General features: G+C 45.7%; 1 long non-coding RNA gene and 1 pseudogene across 2 annotated transcripts; one reads left to right on the top strand and one right to left on the bottom strand.

Moving 5' to 3' along the window:
* Nucleotides 1–7,221: 7,221 nt before the first annotated feature.
* On the bottom strand, nucleotides 7,222–8,913 carry LOC143721986 (uncharacterized). Of its 2 annotated transcripts, XR_013196812.1 has the most exons (5): nucleotides 8,851–8,913; nucleotides 8,268–8,311; nucleotides 8,050–8,112; nucleotides 7,536–7,571; nucleotides 7,222–7,242 (listed from the first exon to the last, which is right to left on the bottom strand). It is a non-coding gene; the product is annotated as an uncharacterized LOC143721986 (long non-coding RNA). The 2 variants fall into 2 exon arrangements; XR_013196811.1 differs by lacking the exons at nucleotides 7,222–7,242; nucleotides 7,536–7,571 and adding an exon at nucleotides 7,790–7,829.
* An 883-nt stretch (nucleotides 8,914–9,796) lies between these two features.
* LOC143722437 (uncharacterized) lies at nucleotides 9,797–12,749 on the top strand (annotated as a pseudogene).
* Nucleotides 12,750–18,911: the final 6,162 nt, after the last annotated feature.

Below are 18,911 nucleotides of genomic sequence, written 5' to 3'. Positions count from 1 at the left end.
CTTAAGAACAATCAAATATTACAAGAACAAAAATAAGACAAAAAACTGAACAGAAAAAAACCCAATTTATCTTGTTGATCTTCTCAGCTCTGTGAGCTTCGAATTGATAGATGTGCCTATCTGTCCTCGGCTGGCTGCCGGCCACTTCTTCAATGTAGCATCTAGAGAAGACAAAAATAATAAAACAGTATAATAATAATAATATAGTGCTTCATCAGGAACGTCCTGGTTGCGTATGCAACCCACCGTTCCCTGAAGGAGGGAACGGAGGACGTAGTCGACGCGACTGAAATGGGATCACGCTAGGGAGCCTATCATCTTCGAGTACTATTGAACGAGCCAATGTAATTGGCGTGCGTGATTCGCATCACACACTCCGCCCCCGCGGCGCGGGTATAAATACGGAAGTGGATGCACGCACTAGTTGCTTTTCGCTGAGGAGCCGAGAGTAACCCGGGGTCAGCGGTGGTCCAGCGGTAGTGGCAAGGGGACTACGTCCTCCGTTCCCTCCTTCAGGGAACGGTGGGTTGCATACGCAACCAGGACGTTCCCTTTCAGTCGATAACGTCGGACGTAGTCGACGCGACTGAAATGGGATCAACCATTGAACACGCCACTAACGCTGCCACCTTCCAGTGCCTAAACCAAAGCCTCCTGATGCCCCCGTAAACTTAACGCGGGGAAGGACAGGGCTTAGGCCAGGGAAGTCACTGCTGTTCCTACAGGACCACTGGGAAAGCGTTCCCCGTACGTTGGAAGGAAGGGACGCTGCGGAAGCCACATCCAACCCGAGGGAGGAAATGTGGAGAATACACATATGAACTGGGCGGAAACCGGGCAGTCTAACATATGGAATGTCACTGGGGTGGCTCCAGCCTAAGAAGGGGGGACACACACCGGACAGTGACGGCAGAGAGACTCTGCCGAGGGAAGACACGGGCTCACCGCAGGGAGCCGTATCGTGGAAGAATACCCATATGGGGTCACCGAAGGGACCGCAACATATGGACCCAGCCTAACACAGGTTCCACACTGCTTACGAGTGGTAGGCCTAACACCAGACGTTCCGCACGTCCAACGTCGGAGGGGTGTGGAGGAACTCAACAGGGTTCAATTTTAAGGGAACTCAACTGGAGTAGAAAGGCGCACGTATCCAGTCCATAGGAGGGGAATGGCGCAGCAAGCCGACACTTGAACCGGGCTCACGGTGAAACTGGCTTCATGAGAAGGGAGCCCACGGGAAGCAGCGGTTCAACTAGGTGTCGTCCAGCCCCCAACTCTAGAATCTGTTTAGCAAAGTATATCGTCAACGCCCAGGCGGAGCACTTTACACTCATCATAGAGGAGCTCAACACCTAAGTGGACCTGTTGCATCTCGGATCTTTGCCGAAATGAAGGCAAGCACTAAGTGCAACTTTGCATGGAAACAGCCTTCCCTCTCTGCTGAATTCCAACAGATATTTGAAGAGCTGGTCTGAGGTCTATGACTTGCATTCTGTACACGTCCAAGCGAATCGGACAGAGAAGCCAGGGCTGGATCTGCCTCCTCCAGGGCAGCGCTTGCAGGCTCACCACCTGCTCCTATTACGGGAGAGGTAGGAACCTTGGGCACAATCCGAGCCGGGGTCTCAGCTTGTGAGAGTTAGCCGGCCCAGACTCCAGGCACAATACGTTGACCGAAAGCGAGCAAGTCCCTACCCTCTAGTAGAGACCACGCGAGCAGGAGAACTGATATAACAGAATTTTTAACTCACTACCTGCAGTGGCTCAGGGGCGGTCTCTGCAGTGCAGTCGCACCAGGGACAAGGCCCAAGAGGATAAAGAGGGACACAAGGATTTACAAGACCTTGCTCCTCAGGAACCTGACGATCAGAACGTGCTTCTGCATACTTCTGCAACACGATGAGCGTCGTTTAAACACCGAGGCAACATCATTTTGAGGGTGATTTAGGAAAACAGCCTACTGCAACCCATTTTGCAGGAAAGAGAGCACTGAAGTGATCGAAAGCTTTCAGGATCTCCTCAGGGGAGAAGACGCACTCAACGACTAGGTTCCACTTCTAAAGGCGTAAGCACGCTACCCAATTCTAGGGGGTGCTCGCAGAAGTGATGGTAACTAACACATGTTCTTGTGATAGCCACCTGAACCTCCGCGTTCGGATGTAAGACCGCCCGGAATCTCCGGGGGAAGAACGCGTGTGCCATCGTGCCCCGTCCCCGAATCCAGGGGAAGTCAGGAAGGCTGTTGAAGGGAACCAGGTCTAGTTGGGCCAATGAGGGGCAACTATGAAGACCTGTTCCTCTCCTGACATGGCACGTAGGTGCAAGTGACGGGCGCAAAAGACAGGAGCATTGCTCAACACAACATGTGAAGATCACTGGGCTTCAGGAGCATTTTCTGCTCAGCACTTGGGTGTGACAAGTTCACTGAGCTTCAGGAGCTTTCCTGCTCAACACCTGAGTGTGATAAACTCACCGAGCTTCAGGAGCATTTCTGCTCAACACTTGAGTACGAAGAACCTCACTGAGCGACAGGAGCATTTCTGCTCAGCACTTGAGTGTGACAAGTTCACTGAGCTTCAGGAGCATTACTGCTCAACACCTGAGTGTGATAAACTCACTGAGCTTCAGGAGCATTTCTGCTCAACACTTGAGTGCGAGGAACTTCACTGAGCACCAGGAGCATTTCTGCTCAGCACTGCGTGTGATGAATTCACTGAGCTACCTGTGATGGACTCACTGAGCTACAGGAGCATTGCTGCTCAACACCAGAGTGCGATGAACTTCACTGAGTTTCAGGAGCAAATCTGCTCAACATGAAGAGTGATGATTTCACTGACTTGCAGGCGCAAGGCGACCATGAGTCGCAGTCACTTTTAGAAGGCTCACTGGGGTTAAACGCATTTCTGCGGGCCCCTGGGGCCGCTGAGTCCCAGTGTTTGTCCAAGGGTAGTCCGCTCGGTTTACCCAAACACTGGCGGAAAAATAAAACCGGGGGGGCAACTGAGCGGCCCCGGAATGGTCATGACCCAGCCGGACCCAGGGGATGGAGTCTCCACTTGCCCTGGCTATAACTGTCGTGAGGCTCGATGGCGGCACGATTGAGTAAGCGGGAGGAGTGGAATAAGGCGCCCTCAGAAGCGTCTGACTCCAAGGAGGAGGTGACGGGTGAGTTTGTGACATGCAGGGGAAGCTTGCGCAACGGTCGCAATGTCTAACAACTCGAGGCACGAATGCCCGTGTAGTCGGGGGTCGCCCAGGCCCCCGTTAAAACACGCCCTTTGTACATGGCCGCTCTGTTGAAGAGGGTTTGGCAGCAGACCGGGATGAACTATAGTCACACAGGGTGAGCTGCTCTGCCACGGTCACCTCGGGACTGAGAGAGCCAAAGGCTGCGACTACCATATACCCCAGGAGCCTCTGAAAGTTCTTTCAGTGGGACCCTTTCTCACTTCAACACCAGCTGAACACATTCTCATTGGAGAGACATGTTGGACCGAGTACCTCTCCAAAACTAGAAAAGAGATACTCAGCCCGTGGGCGAGATTACTCTCTTCCAGTTGACCTGAAGACCCAACGGGTTCTGGAGCACTCGAGGGGAAGGACACTGTACTGATACTCCACCCTTAGACGCAACACACAGGATGGCCTGCGGTGCGGGAGGTAGAGATCTGAAGCACATGTCTTTCAGGTCAAAGCTGCAGACCAATCTTGGGCCAAGATGGTCACGACCCACCACCTAGTAGCACGAAGAACGAGTTTACAACTGGCCTTCGTACCGGCTGGAGGAGCGGCTATATCAAATCCTTCGCCAGCAGGATAAGATAAGCACGCACCAGTCAGGAGCACTGCTCAACACTCGGTGTGATGAATATCACTGAATTTTCAGGAGCACGTCTGCTCAACACCTAATGTGATGACTATCACTGACTTGAGCGGGGTAGCCGAGCCTGAGGTGGGGCAGCAAAGTAGAGAGAGTGGTGTTAGTGTGCTGTGCAACACTTACCTGTCTCCACAAGCGGCAGGGGGCGCGTGAGAAGGCGGATGACCGGGTCCTCGAACGCACCAAGCTGCCTGCTGGCGACCAAGGGGGAGCTGAGGGGTGTAAGGCTATACAGGGTCACACCCGCCAGACTGGCCCTCTTGGGACCCAGGAACAGATGAAATTGCTCTCTCTTTGAAGTGTGGGTACCGCTTGCTCCGCTTTTTTTTTTTTTTTTTTTTTTAGGGAGCCAGCGGCGGAACAGACACACACACAAACAAAGGCTCCACCCGGCCCTCACCCGGGGGGAGGGAGTGATCGTGCCACTCCAAGAGCATCTCATCCATTCCTGGGCGGCCCGCTCCGGAATGCTTTCGCTGTCGCTTGCCACCTGGCTTGGCAGCGCCTGGAGCGGGCTGGGCGTCTCTACTGCGGCCGGCTCCCTGCTGAGGCCTGGGTGGAGGCTGCTGCGGAGGCCCAGCAGGAGCGGCGGCCGGAGAACGCCCACGGCGACGAGCAGGCGGAGGAGCTGCCACCGGCGGCGGGTGGAGGCAGCAGCTGGCCACCGGGGCAGGATGTGCCGGATGACCTCCGTCTGCGCTTGAGCGGCAGAGAACTGTTTGATGCAGTTCTCCACCGCGTCGCCGACCAGCCCAACCTGGGAAATTGGCGAGACCAGGAACCGAACCTTGTCCGCATCCGCCATACCAACCAGGCTGAGCCAACGAAGGCGCTACTGGACCACCAAGGTGGACATCGCCAGACCGATCACGCACGCTACGACACCCGTACCCCGGAGGGTGAGGTCGGATGCAGTGCGGTGCTCACCTATGAGCGCACGGTCTGGATTACCCTCGTGCATGCCATGGGTGCCCTAGCCTGCAGCAACGCCATGGCACGCAAGAGGAAGGGGCTTGCCCACAGGCTTTGTAAGCTCTGCCCGTCGGAACGGACGAAACTCACAGGCCTTGGGGGGAGACGAGGATCCCCCCAAAAGGCAGCGGCCGCCGGACACAGGTGCACCTGTGTCGACAGACCGCTCCAATGGAGGGACACCTCGCAACCCTTCACCGTTCCTCCATCAAGGGTAATGAGGGGGAAAAGCTATTCAGGCAGTTTCTGGCAGAGAAAGATGCTGTTCACCACCTGATAAGCTCTCCATGCATTTCGGGAAAGAAAGGCACTGGGGCGGCGAGCTGAGAACCAGCGCGGCCCGCCCCAAGATACCAAACTCCAGATTCCAACCGAGACTGAACGGGACACGGTGGAGGTTCCACTCGAGCCCGGCAGCCTCGGCGGCCCGTTTCAGCATAGCTGATAATTCTGGATCCGGCTCGGGCAACATTGAACTCCCGGAGGGAGACAATGCAGCCGAGTCATCATCTCCAGAAGTCAGCTCACCCTCTGATGCTGCAATCGGCGTCCTGTCCTCCAGGGGAGCTCCGAGTGAAACCGCTGGCCCACCCATTACAGATGGACCAGCAGACAACACAGGAGGCTCCAGTGGTTGCAGTGGAAGGGAGGAGTGAGGAGCCCACAGGGAATGGTTACCGGGCGGGACATCCAACACTATCCTCCGGTCACCCATCCCACACAGCACCCGAGGGTGGGGCATGGTAATGGGGACTCGCTCTCCGCGAACGAAGGCGAGTCTCGCCCTCAACACTGCGACAGTCATGTTCCCACAGTGAAAACATGAGCTGTCCACAAAAGCTGTCTCAGCGTGCTGTAAGCCAAACACGTGACACAACAGTTGTGACCATCAGAGAGAGACAGGGAACGACCGCACCCAGAAACGCACGGGCGGAATGACATCTTGAAAAAGACGCAAACGCACCCGTGTTGCTATTTCAGAAAATAGGACCGTCACCAGTGCCGGAGCACACAGGGAAATGACCGCGGCAACACTGAACAGAGAACTGAAACAGTGAAGCACTCACTTTTCCGCCCTCTAACCAGCCATCAACACAGACAAACATTTAGAAATTTGTTGCTGTTAAAACAGCAGTTGAGAGCTCAAAGCTCGCGATCACCGCTGCACTCGCGCTGTAGAACACCAGCACTGGGAGAGTCTTCCTGAAGAACACCGACACACTCGCTCGTTGTAGACAACAGCACTCTCAGAGACATCAAACGATCGGCTCCGAAGCGAAAGGCAACTAGTGCGTGCATCCACTTCCGTATTTATACCCGCGCCGCGGGGGCGGAGTGTGTGATGCGAATCACGCACGCCAATTACATTGGCTCGTTCAATAGTACTCGAAGATGATAGGCTCCCTAGCGTGATCCCATTTCAGTCGCGTCGACTACGTCCGACGTTATCGACTGAAAGGGAACCCAAAGTGCTTACAGTACAGCTGCGATTGGACACATATTTTGGATAAAGGGCTGATCATAATAAAAAATGCGTCATGTAAACACGTCAATTGGAAGATTCTGATTGGATTCTGCTAAATCTGAAAGAAATTCTGATTGGAAACATCACCCCCCCTTTTTTCTAGCGGCATCGTTCTTTCATATGCACGTCCGTCATGGGGACTGCATTGTTAACAGTCACACGGTCAATCATGTGCATCCAAAGCAGAGAAAATTCATGGATAGGAAAAATTCAGAAATGTGGCTTTAGAAAAGGAAAGGTAGGATCAAGAAATGATTAAGCAATGAATAAGTATTATAGGTTACAAGCAGATACAGTAACAATAATGGGTGCCCTATCTAATACAGTCTCCATTGATGCCTAATAAACATTGATACTAGTAGGCTATGGTTAAAAGTAGTGAACTTATAAAGTCTTAAAAGTTTTGTTTTCCCTTCTCAACGCATTATGCATTTACTCACCAATAATGGCTGCCTTTTTAATTTGGTCAAGGGCGACCAGCTGCTCACCATCCCCTCTGGTTGGCTTCCCACCTTAAAGTAATATTTCAAAATTATTATGAAAGGGGGGTAAAATGAAGGTGGTGAAAACAAGAGATTATTTTTTATATACACATCACTTTTATTTGAGGTGCAAGGAAATACAAAATTGGCAAGTAAAAAAGCAATGGTATGCCCGCACACAAACATAATTTATTCCACAGAATATGACTGACTTTTTTTCAAGGACAGAAGAGATTAGGAACATGTTGTTTTGTACCATTCAGGTTGCTTTTTAGCAAAGTCTCCAAATCAAAAGGTGCCCAGCAGATGATTCCACACCATGGCAGTAGCAGAGGTGGCAAGGCCTGGCAAAACACCTCAGAGCCCTTTATAACTTCAATCTGAAAAATAATTGCACATCACAATATTAATTTATTGGCAACTTTTAGAAAGGTTTTTATGTTTCATATTGATTCTTATTTTTAGCTTCCCAATAGTTAATAATAATAATAATATAATAATAGGGAGGAGGAGGTTGGAGGAGGAGGTTGGATGGAGAGTAGGGAAGGAGAAAAGACAGTGGGTGGAGAGGAGCGAAGGGGTGCAGGAGGAAAGGATGATTGTCTCGTATAACACTAATTGGCTCCTACAAACACACAGTTTATACCCATCCTTACTAAATAATGTTACTCACCTGTGTTTTCGCTGATGTCTCAGCTGTTGCTGCAGTCTTGTTAGAGAAGAAAAACATTGTTAAACTCAACAATTGTAAAACTTCAACAATTTTATGCATATGGGGCAAGTAAATTACATATTACCACTAACTATCCCAACATAAAAATCCCTATAGCTCAGTTGGAGCCTTAAGTAAAATAAGTACAGAAAAATCTGAGGTATAAAAGGGTTACACACACCTGTGGTGTCTCTAGAAAGCACTCAGTCACCATGATGGGACTCGCTTTAAATGGCTCGGTCTCCTCTCTGGAGTCTTAGAGAAGAAAGAAACTTAGTAAAACCCCACAACAATTTTTATTCATCCAAGCAAGCCACTATAGATTCTTATTTACAGGGGGGGCTTGGAAAACATCAAACATGTCAATAAATTAAAGTTACATGCAAAAGTAATCAGCCAAACATCATAAAAATCCATATAGTTTGAGTAACAAGTAAACTAAATAAATAAATACAAATGCAAGGGGGTTACTCACCGGTTGCACTTCTCCAAAAGTCGAGAAGGGGGAATCTAGATCCTCCACAGGACTCCTTCCAGTCTTGTTCATAGAAGAAAAATATAGTTATTCTCTTCAATAAATTAAAGTGCAAATACATCAAATAATTAACACTATAAATCAGCCCAACATCACAAGTCTCTACAGATCTGCTTGAGAAACAATTTTAAAAAGCAATGAAAAACAGAGGAACTTACCTTTTGAGCAATAATGGCGAGGTCACTTTTCATTTGAGGGATTTCTAGAAAAGAGGTTATATATATATAAAAAAAAAACAATTACAATCACTAAATCAAAATAGCACCCAGCAACTCTAACGTTACTCTTCGAAAGACATTTCCTGCAGCTGTGAACGCAAGCTACAACCCTCCAAAGCCCATTCATAAGGCTCTGCAGAGGAAACCTGTTTGTGAACGCAATTAAAACATATATATATATTTCTCCCAAATTCCCCAGGGTTTTTTTCTAGAGCCGATTGCCTTCTTGAGCCGTTGAAGGCAGAGAAGTGTGTGTACTCATGAACTGTATTCTCTAGGCCATGACTTTTGTGAACCCTCTACGAATTCCTCCAGAAAGAGACAAATAAATATAATTCTAATTTGAATCTTATCAACGGCTATATGAGCACCCACACTACCAGCTAACAACATAGCATTTATTTTGTCAAACACGTGTTAAACTTTCAGCCCATACAATTTCAAAGTTTATACTTCTCTGCCACCGCAATATCCATCTCCAGAAAAAACCCTGCTAATAAATATTAAAATTAGGAATACTTACGATTGATGATAAGTAGGACATAGCAGATCTCCAACGCTCCATCGCCATTTTCACTCCCAGCCGATATCTTTCGGCGCGCATCGTCAAACGTCAGGCGGGTGACGTCATGACTCATCAACTACGCGGCGCTGTAGCAGCCATGGTAGCAGCCGGTAGCAGCAGAGTGGAGATTTTTTTTTTTTAATTTTCAAAATTACAGAGTTTGATATCATTTCTTTTACACATTTTCACATTTGATAAGTATAACTTGAAACAACAATAATTTGGACAAAAAGAAAAGAAAAGAAAAGAAAAGAAAAGAAAAGATAAATGGCATCGCAAACATATTAAATTCATTTAGCAGAGATACAGATCTTTGAGCTTTTCGATTTTTTAAAATCTTTACAGACTAAAATACATGCTTGTCTTCAAATTCATTAACCACAGTGAAATGCTCAGATAGATGGGATGATGATGATGATGATGATGATGATTACTTGAATGTATGTTCTATGTTCTTTTTTTGTTGTTGCTACATTTAGACTGTAATGACCTTTCAGCCATATTCATCTAGGAACTGCATTAAGACAATACAGAAAACATTGCATTTTGCATTGCATTTGGTGGATGTAACGGTGAATGTGTGGATATGTAGGCCTATGAGCTGTAATGTGAATCTGGAAGTGACCTGAAATTGGAAAAAGGGCTTGATTGACAAAATAGAAAAACGACAAACCATTTTGTTATTTCCTTCTTTTCCACTATCTTCATACAAGAAAGAATTGACCTTGTAAATGGCTTTCCCATAGCTTTCCATCTCCTCTCACTTAATTGCCATAATTAAATTCCATGACATGCCAATTACATGTGATACCAATTTCACATGTTTGCACATTCAGTTCTTGCATAATTTCTTTTTTTAGTTAGTTCTTATTGCCTTGATAATAGAAAATATGTGCTAGGCATCATGTATGACAGTTGCCAAAGTGAGGTATGAGCTAAAAAATGACCAGATCCTGCTATGAGCTAGGAGACATGTATGCACATATAGGGCTTATATGTGGATATAAAGAAGCAATACAGGAGACCTATATGGCCTGTATATGCACATATATGCACCTCAGTTTTGCCTATATGTGCCATATATACGCATATATGCAGCATATATATTAGCATATATGTGCATATATGCTGTATATATGTAGCATATATGTGCATATAAACTGCATATAGGTTTCATATATGCGCATATATCCCCATATAGTTTCTTTCCATGTGGGATTGCTCGGGGACCGCCCCGTCTGTTTTCGTTGCTGTTTCCGCCTTTGAGGTAGGTGCTATTTGGCTCATTAGTGAACACAGATACGGAAGCTTGTATAAACGATTGTGTCGTTCATAGCTTCAGGATAATTCGCGGCTGTTGGTGGCCCCGGCTCTCCCGTTCATGCCTCTCTTGCAGTCCCGTGTCGCCTGATGCTTTGAGGTAACGTATGTGTGCGTTGGCTAATTAGTTAGCGCCCCGATGTGTGATGTGGTGTAGTAACTGTGTGGGTTATAGCAGTGGGGATAGCTCGCTGTGTGGGCTCTGGGCGGCGGCTGCTCTCCCTTTGCATGTTCCTCTCGCATTCCCGTGCTTGTTCGGTGTGGCGTGGATGGGCGTCAGTTTCTGAATTAAAGGTACGTGAAACGTCCATTTTGTGCAGCGCCCATTCTGTTATATATTGCAAATACGTTTATGTTTGTATTTTAGGAGTAATAGATGTTCTGCGCGCCTGGTGGGCAACGCTGTGTGACGCTGCTGCTTGTACCTTCAGATTATTTACAATAATAACTCTTCCCAACGTGTGTGTGCACAGCCTACGTGTTTTGTGGGACGCTTGTCTTTCAGTGCGTGTCACTGTGATTGCTGGGCGTTTTTTTACTAACTAGTCTTTCAAGTTGTGTGTTTGTTTGTTATTTTTATTTTTTTGTGTATCTTCATTTGTCATTGGTTTCATTTTTCATTTGGAGTGTTCTGATTGTTTTGCATTGTCAGTGTTTTTGCAGAATTGTGTTGTGTTCTGCAGTCTGATTTCCCTCAAATGTGCTGGTAGAAGGTCGGGGAGGTTAATAGAAACCCAGTGGTGACATCAAACCTTGATTCTCATTTTGTTGTAATATGTTTTTTTGTTTACTTGTCTAAATGTTTATTATGTGTGCATGTTTGGAGTAAGTGTCTTGTGAGTTGAGACCCGTAGTAATTTTTACTCTCGTTACAGGAGCCGAGGCTTCAGGGCAGGCAACTAGTAGGCCTTACGTGCGGTGGTGGGCTCGTCACAGAGTGCTGTGCTGGACTGGATTGCAGTGTGTGTTGATGCTTGTGCACGGGGGGTTGAGAGTGATATAGAAGCTTTGTGCGCACTGAGATTTGTGTATCTGCCGTTAAGCCTCGGCCTCCTTTTGGTCTCTTTTGTGGTGAATGCTGATGAACCAGTTCTTTCTTAATGTCCTTGTTTTAAATGGTTGTGAGTATTAAAATAAAACTTTTGTATATTTAGTATACAGCTTCCTGGTAGGTTTAAGGCCTGGATCTACCAACATGGCATCCTCCCTCGTCTCCTCTGGCCACTGCTGATATACGAAGTCCCAATTACCACCGTGGAGGGCTTTGAGCGGAAGGTCAGCCGATTTCTGCGCAGGTGGCTGGGCCTGCCACGGAGCCTAAGCAGCGTTGCTTTCTTTGGCCATAACACCAAGCTACAGCTTCCCTTTAGCAGTCTGGCAGAGGAGTTCAAGGTCACCCGAGCCAGAGAAGTCCTGCTCTACCGAGACTCAGTTGACACCAAGGTCTCTTCAGCAGGGGGAGAGGTCAGAACAGGAAGGAAGTGGCGCGCCCAGGATGCAGTGGAACGGGCGGAGGCAAGGCTGCGGCATAGCACCCTGGTGGGTACGGTGGCTACTGGGCGGGCCGGGCTTGGTAGCAATCCCAAGCCATGCTACAGCAAAGCCAGAGGAAAGGAGAAGCGGAAGCTTATCCAGGAGGAGGTACGAGCCGAGGTTGAGGAAGCTCGCTTCAGCAGAGTGGTGGGCATGTCCAAGCAGGGGGCCTGGACAAAGTGGGAGCAAACAGCTGGCCGTAAGATCACTTGGGCAGAACTCTGGAAGGCGGAACCACACCATTTCAAGTTCTTGGTCCAGTCAGTGTATGATGTCCTTCCTAGCCCTGCCAACCTGTTCACCTGGGGCCTGGTGGACTCACCTGCTTGCCAACTCTGCCAGAAAAGGGGATCATTAGAGCATATCCTCAGCTGCTGCTCAGAAGCCTTGGGAGATGGGCGTTATCGTTGGCGCCATGACCAGATCCTGAAGGCAGTAGCAGACGCCATCAGCACTGGCATTAACATTAGCAAGCAGCATCATCCAACCAAGTCTGCAATTGCCTTTGTTCGAGCAGGAGAGAAGCCTCAGCCCCCTAGAAAGACCCAAGGGGGCGTCCTCGCAACAGCAAGAGACTGGCACCTCCTGGTGGACCTGGGGACTCAATTGAGGTTCCCAGAAACCATTGCAGTTACATCACTACGACCGGACATGGTCTTGATGTCCGCAGCAAGTAAGCAGGTGGTGTTACTGGAACTTACGGTCCCCTGGGAAGATAGAATGGAGGAAGCCCAGGAAAGAAAGAGGGCCAAGTACGCTGATCTGGTAGCGGAGTGTCGGAGGAATGGGTGGAAGGCCCGCTGTGAGCCTGTTGAAGTGGGCTGTAGGGGCTTCGCAGGCCAGTCTCTACACCGGGTCCTGGGACTCTTAGGGATTTGCGGACTGCACAGGCAAAGAGCCATCAAGAACATCCTGGAAGCCGCTGAAAAGGCAGCACGGTGGCTCTGGTTAAGGAGGGGGGACGCGTGGCGTAGAGCGCTACCTGGACACAAGTCGGGGCTTGATCACCCCCGGCTGGGTCGCCCGGGTGAGGGTGTCTGATGTAAGACCCGAAACACCCTATGACCCCGGGAGTATCACTGACGATGTGTCCAGGTTGCACCACAAGGTGTATTCAAGTACTAAGTATCCACGTCTCTGGCCTCCTTTGACAATCACGTTCCTGTTTGTCTTTTGTGTAAAACATTAAATCTTTAGGATTAATATTTCCCTGATAAACAGGGTGGCGTAGTCGAGTCACGCTACATTCGTTTAGTATTTATGTGCTTCTGATTGGATCTGGAGCGTTACATCACCACTTTCAAGATGAAGAATGTACTCTGCTTACTGCTGCTCTCATTCAGCGTATACCGTGAGTTTTCTCATGAGACACATTTCTATTATCAGCTCTAATACATACATATTTCAAATGAAATCAGTCGTTTCAATCTTCCTTTTAGGTATAAAATGTCAAAAAATGGAGTCCATTGAAAGCATGTTTCAGAAAAAGCCTGGAAAACTCTGACTCTGTCCTGTAGAGGATCTGGGTTCAGCTTTGACTGCTGTAGCATGCACTGGATCAGACAACAAGCTGGAAAACCACTTGTGCGGATTGGACGTGTTTATAGTGATAGCAGCGGACATGAGTATGCAGAATCCTTCAATAGACAAACTGAAATCACTAGAGATAATTCAAAGAATATGGTCCACCTGAAACTGTCAGGCCTGACAACAGAAGACTCAGCCACATATTACTGTGCAAAACAAACACAGTGACACAAAGTTATTAAACGGCTGAACAAAAACCACTTTGAGTGTTTCATCTCTTGTTGCTAGAGTTCAACAGATGGCAGCAGAGAATAAAACATCCTGAAAATACAGACTAATGAGAAGATATAGTATCACTGGTACTGTCACAGCATTATTATACCCTATTATATTACGGTTACATTTACAGGGAAGTACACTATGCTCAAACATTACACAGCACAAAGGTATATCAGACTCCTTTACCACAACACATATTTTTTTCATATAGATTTGTGGTAGTTTACAGTGACAAACTAAAAAGTATGTTTCAGGTAACCAGGTACTCTACCAGGAAAGTGACTCTAAAATGGCAGAATATAATAATGAATATCAGCATCTTACTGAGAGTGAATACAGTAATGAACTACAGGCAGTTCTGTTCTAAAAAATCTGAATGAAAAGTATAAAAAAAAAAACTCTGACATAGGAATATATATAAAAAAAATAAAAAAAAATCGTATCAAGGAATTTCCCCTCTTTTTCCATTTAAGTTTGCTTCATTATTACAGGTAAAAGCGAGGTCTTTAGACTCTCTGTTGCAGGTCTACTGCTATTATTGCTTTCCAATATTCCAATATAAGTTATATCAACCCCTGAAAACAAATTAAAGTAGATGGAAAATTATTTAAAATATCCAGTAGAAAATAATCTTGATAAAACAAGCTTGATGTCATAAAATTCTCTAACGAAACCAATAAATGACATGAACGTAACATAAATACTTTTTAGCATGCAGAGTTGGTTATTTACTCTGTATGTTTATGCAAATCATCAGTTGCATATTTAAACACCAGGCATGAGTCAGTTTATACATTCATCTGATCACTAAAGGAAGGGAAGAACCGCTTCAGTCCATTCAAACTGTGTCGTGAAACACACCATGATCTCCTCATCTTTAGTGTTTCTGGCTGTAGTATCCTGTAAGTTTAGTCTACTTTTCTGTGTGTTACATCATTTTGTTGCAAAAAAAAAGCTATTGTTAACGGTCTTTATTATGATGCTATTTTACTAACAGGTATTATTTCATTTGATACAGGTATTGATACATATGAACTCACTCAGCCTGAGTCTCTGACTGTCCGTCCTGATGCCACTCTAACTATCAGCTGTAAAGTCTCCTATTCAGTTACTAGCGCTCATACAGGCTGGATTCGTCAGCCTGCAGGAAAAGCTCTGGAATGGATTGGATTGATCTGGAGTGATGGAAGCTTAGCCTACAAGGATTCCCTGAAAAGCAAGTTCAGCATCACCAGAGACACCTCCAGTAACACAATAACACTGCAGGGAAAGAATATGCAAGCTCAAGACACAGCTGTGTATTATTGTGCCAAACGTACACAGTGACAAAAACCAACAGCCTCCCTGTACAAAAACATCATCATATTCACGTTCACAAGCGATATTCCTAAAATGTTCATCATTCACAGGTGATATTCATTTGATGACATCATTTGTAAAAACAAGAATTACCTAATAAATAATTTGTAAACTGTCATTAACAGAAAATAATACAGCATTATTTGTATCAACAAAAAGTCAATAGTTCAGGCCATGACTCCATCAGCTCTTGCATCACTGCTTTCATCGCCTGTTGGTCAGTAAAGTTGTGTTAGAGCTTTTTCTGACCCAGTGTTACTGTCGTCTCAGAGGAAGGATCGGAGTTTTCAGCCACTGTTGAGCAGCACTTAGAGTCTCATCCACAGATCTGTGTCCGCCAGTGAACTGAAGTGCTTATTCTGTTTCTGTGTGCATGGAGTAGAAGCATAATAATTATTAAGTAAGAAAGATAAAATTAAAAATGGGTATTCAGGTCAAAACAACTCAAAATGATTTTACTGATATTCTACAAATGTTTGTTTTTCAAAGTTAAAACTTTGATGTCATTAAACTAAAGGAAAAGCTAATATATGTAAAACAACAACTAATACAAATGTATATGTAAATTTTTTGTTTCTTATTCAACCAGTGGACATGAGTCAGTTCATCTGATCTCTAGAGGAAGGGAAGAACTGATCCTTTTCATTCAATCTGTCCTGAAAACATCACCATGTTCTCTGCAGTTTTAGTCTTGCTTCTGGCAAGTGTAAAATGTAAGTTATTTTTCTGAGCATCATTTCAGAACTTTGAATTTTGTTGCAGGTTTTGATGAAGATTGTTGATAATCAATAAATTGAATGACTTTGTAATATTTTTTTCCCCAACAGGTATTGATACATATGAACTCACTCAGCCTGAGTCTCTGACTGTCCGTCCTGATGCCACTCTAACTATCAGCTGTAAAGTCTCCTATTCAGTTACTGACTATAGTACAGGCTGGATTCGTCAGCCTGCAGGAAAAGCTCTGGAATGGATTGGAGTGATCGATTATGATGGAGACTTATACTACAAGGATTCACTGAAAAGCAAGTTCAGCATCACCAGAGACACCTCCAGTAACACAATAACACTGCAGGGAAAGAATATGCAAGCTCAAGACACAGCTGTGTATTATTGTGCCAGACGTACACAGTGACAGAGACCAACAGACTCCCCGTACAAAAACATCATCATCATATTACAAATTAAGAGTGTCATCAGTGCCGATCCTGACCTCCCTGGGGCCCTAAGCAAAATTCTGCTAAGGGGCCCTCTACCTGACCCGTGACGCCGTGACGTGAGCTATGTAAACCATTTGCCAATGCTACACAGTCACACTCACACCTGACACTTCAGTGCTCCAAATACAATCCTCCCTCCTTTAAACAAAACAGTCAAAGAACAGAATGAGGTTCAAACAAACAAGATTTTTTGAATAGAGTATTTTCCATAGAATATTAAGATAACAAGTGAATATTATTAAGTAAGTGAAAATTAACGTAAACATAAATAAGAATAATATAATAAATTATAACCCTGAGCTTTGGCCTTTGGAATTTACTTTTGTTCTCTCTACAGCCTGGGCATTTTCGGCAGCAGTATGGACAACACCAGTCTATTTGGACTGTCTATAAGAAACTTAGAAGAATATCACATAGTTAGTTAAACAGTCATCGTTACATGTTACAAATGTGTAAACATTTGAATGTTTGAATTAAAATCTTACCATCAAAATATTCCTTTTCTGCACTTTCTTGAGGCAAAATCATCAATGATGTCATCATAGGACAGGTGTTTCCCCACATCATGATTTATGCTCATGATGGCCAATCCACTCAAACGTTCCTGTGACATTGAAGACCTCAGGTAGCTTTTGATGAGCTTTAATTTTGAAAAGCTCCTCTCTTACGATGCTACTGTTACAGGCAGGGTGACTGCAATTCTTAGGGCTATCCAAAGATTAGGATAGAGTTCCTCCAGGTTTTTCTCACAGAGAAATGAAAGCAACTCAAATGCAGTCATCTTATCTGATGGCAGATCAGGTAAATTCTGAATCTCGTGTGCCAGATCCATTCCACTGATGTCATAGTCATCTCTGAAGGTTAGAGTATTTTGAACTTCCATGCAGTGAGCCTTTAAAGATTCACTAGACATCTGTGAGGCAGTGCTGAAGTTTAGCAACACTCCATATTTGGATTTCACCTCGTTGAGTGTTTCAAATCTCTCATCCCTGGATGTCACAGCAGAGTCGACCACAATGTTAAAGAAGTTGACTTCAAGGTTTTTCAGTGCATCAGTCACTGGTTCATCAGGAGCCTCATAGCTGAAATGCCTCTTGTTGTTTCTCAATCTCTTCTCTTTCAGAACAGCCTCCACATTCATTACTTCGCAAATGCTTTTGGCTGTTGTCTGTGCCTCAGAGAATCCAGTTTCCCGGTATGTAGCGAGGGAAGCCTTTGCATTCGAGATTAAATTAACTGCTATATCCAACTGCATTGAGGCGGATTGGAGGAGCTTGTTCACTATGTTTGTAATAGTCAGTATCTCACACCATACGACACAGCAAATCAAGAAGCGGTAGGACCCAACTTCCTCTGCAAGTGCTTGTGCCTCCACTTTGGCCACAGGATCATTGATTGTCTGTCTGGCTTCCAGTAATGCCTCCCGAACCTCAGATGCCTGGTGCCTTATTGCATGCACGCTTTTGAGCCTACTCTCCCATCTTGTGTCACTCCATGACTTCATGGTTATCTTCACGTGTTTCTTTAAAACACTCCATCTTTGTGTGCCAGCTGAAAAGAAGGTGAAGAGCTTTTGCACATGTCCAAAGAACCCTACTGCATCTTTTGAAGATTTGGCAGCATCTGCAATTACAAGGTTTAGAGTATGTGCTCCACATGGGACAAACACGGCTCTGGGATTTCTTCTGAGCAGTCTGGCTTGTACTCCTTGGTTCTTGCCATTCATGTTGGCCCCATTATCAAAAGCTTGCCCTCTGCAATCTTCAAATGAAATCTTCAGCTCATTCAACTTATTTAAGATGACAGTGGACAGATTTAAACCTGTTGTAGCCTCAACATTCACAAAGCCGAGGAAGTGCTCCTTGATCTCTGGCTTTCCCCTTAAAGCCACGCTTCTCAGAATAATGGACATTTGCTCTTGGTGACTAATGTCAGGTGTACAGTCCAAGATAATGGAGAAGTACTTTGAGTCTCTTATTTGAGTCACTATTGCTTCCAGAATTTTGCCACTCACAATCTGTATTATCTCATTCTGTGTGCGCTGCCCAAGGTAATGAGCATGTGTATCTCCATCTTTAATTTTGCTGAGATGGTTTTCCATAATGGGGTCAAATTTTGCCAGTAATTCAACCTCTTTTAGGAAGTTTCCATTATCTGGCTGGAAGAGTTTTTCTGACGAACCCCTGAATGCTAGGTTTCGTTCAGCCAGAGACTGGGTAATACTTATTAAACGTGTAAGGACATCCCGCCATCTCTTTCTTTCAGCCTCATAAATGGTCATTTGTATCTGGTCAAGAGTCTGTCCCCGACTTAGGCGCAGATCAAGTTCTCTCCACTTAATCATGTTTTGTGTGTGTTCAGGACTACTCTCATGGTGTTTCAGAATGGCATTGATATTTTACCAGTCATTCACACCTTCCTTTATAATTTTGTTGTATTTTGTTGAAAAGAGCTTACAGCAAAAACATAAACAGCATTGTTTTTGATTGAGTATGAAAGACAGCTCCTGTGAATCTTTTCCCCATTTGTCAGTTGTCTCTGTAATAAGCCTGAATGGAAAGCTCTTCTAGACTTGTCTTTAGGAAAAAAAAAATCCAGTCCTGGTTTGAATGGACCTCTGCGCACTAACTCAGTCCTCATAAAGTCTGTTAAGACTGGGGGCCAATCTGCTGGGTCATTTGGTGGAGCGGCAACTGTTCTATTTGGGTCTGAGCTGCTTGTATCTGCTGCTGGCTGTACACCTCTTGTTGTGCTAGTACTGACTGAGGCTGCCTGTACTTC

Source organism: Siphateles boraxobius, unplaced genomic scaffold (assembly GCF_051911475.1).
Source record: "Siphateles boraxobius isolate OS27281-9 unplaced genomic scaffold, OSU_SipBor_1 66, whole genome shotgun sequence".
NCBI lineage: Eukaryota > Metazoa > Chordata > Actinopteri > Cypriniformes > Leuciscidae > Siphateles > Siphateles boraxobius.
This window is presented reverse-complemented; position numbering and strand designations above follow the sequence as displayed.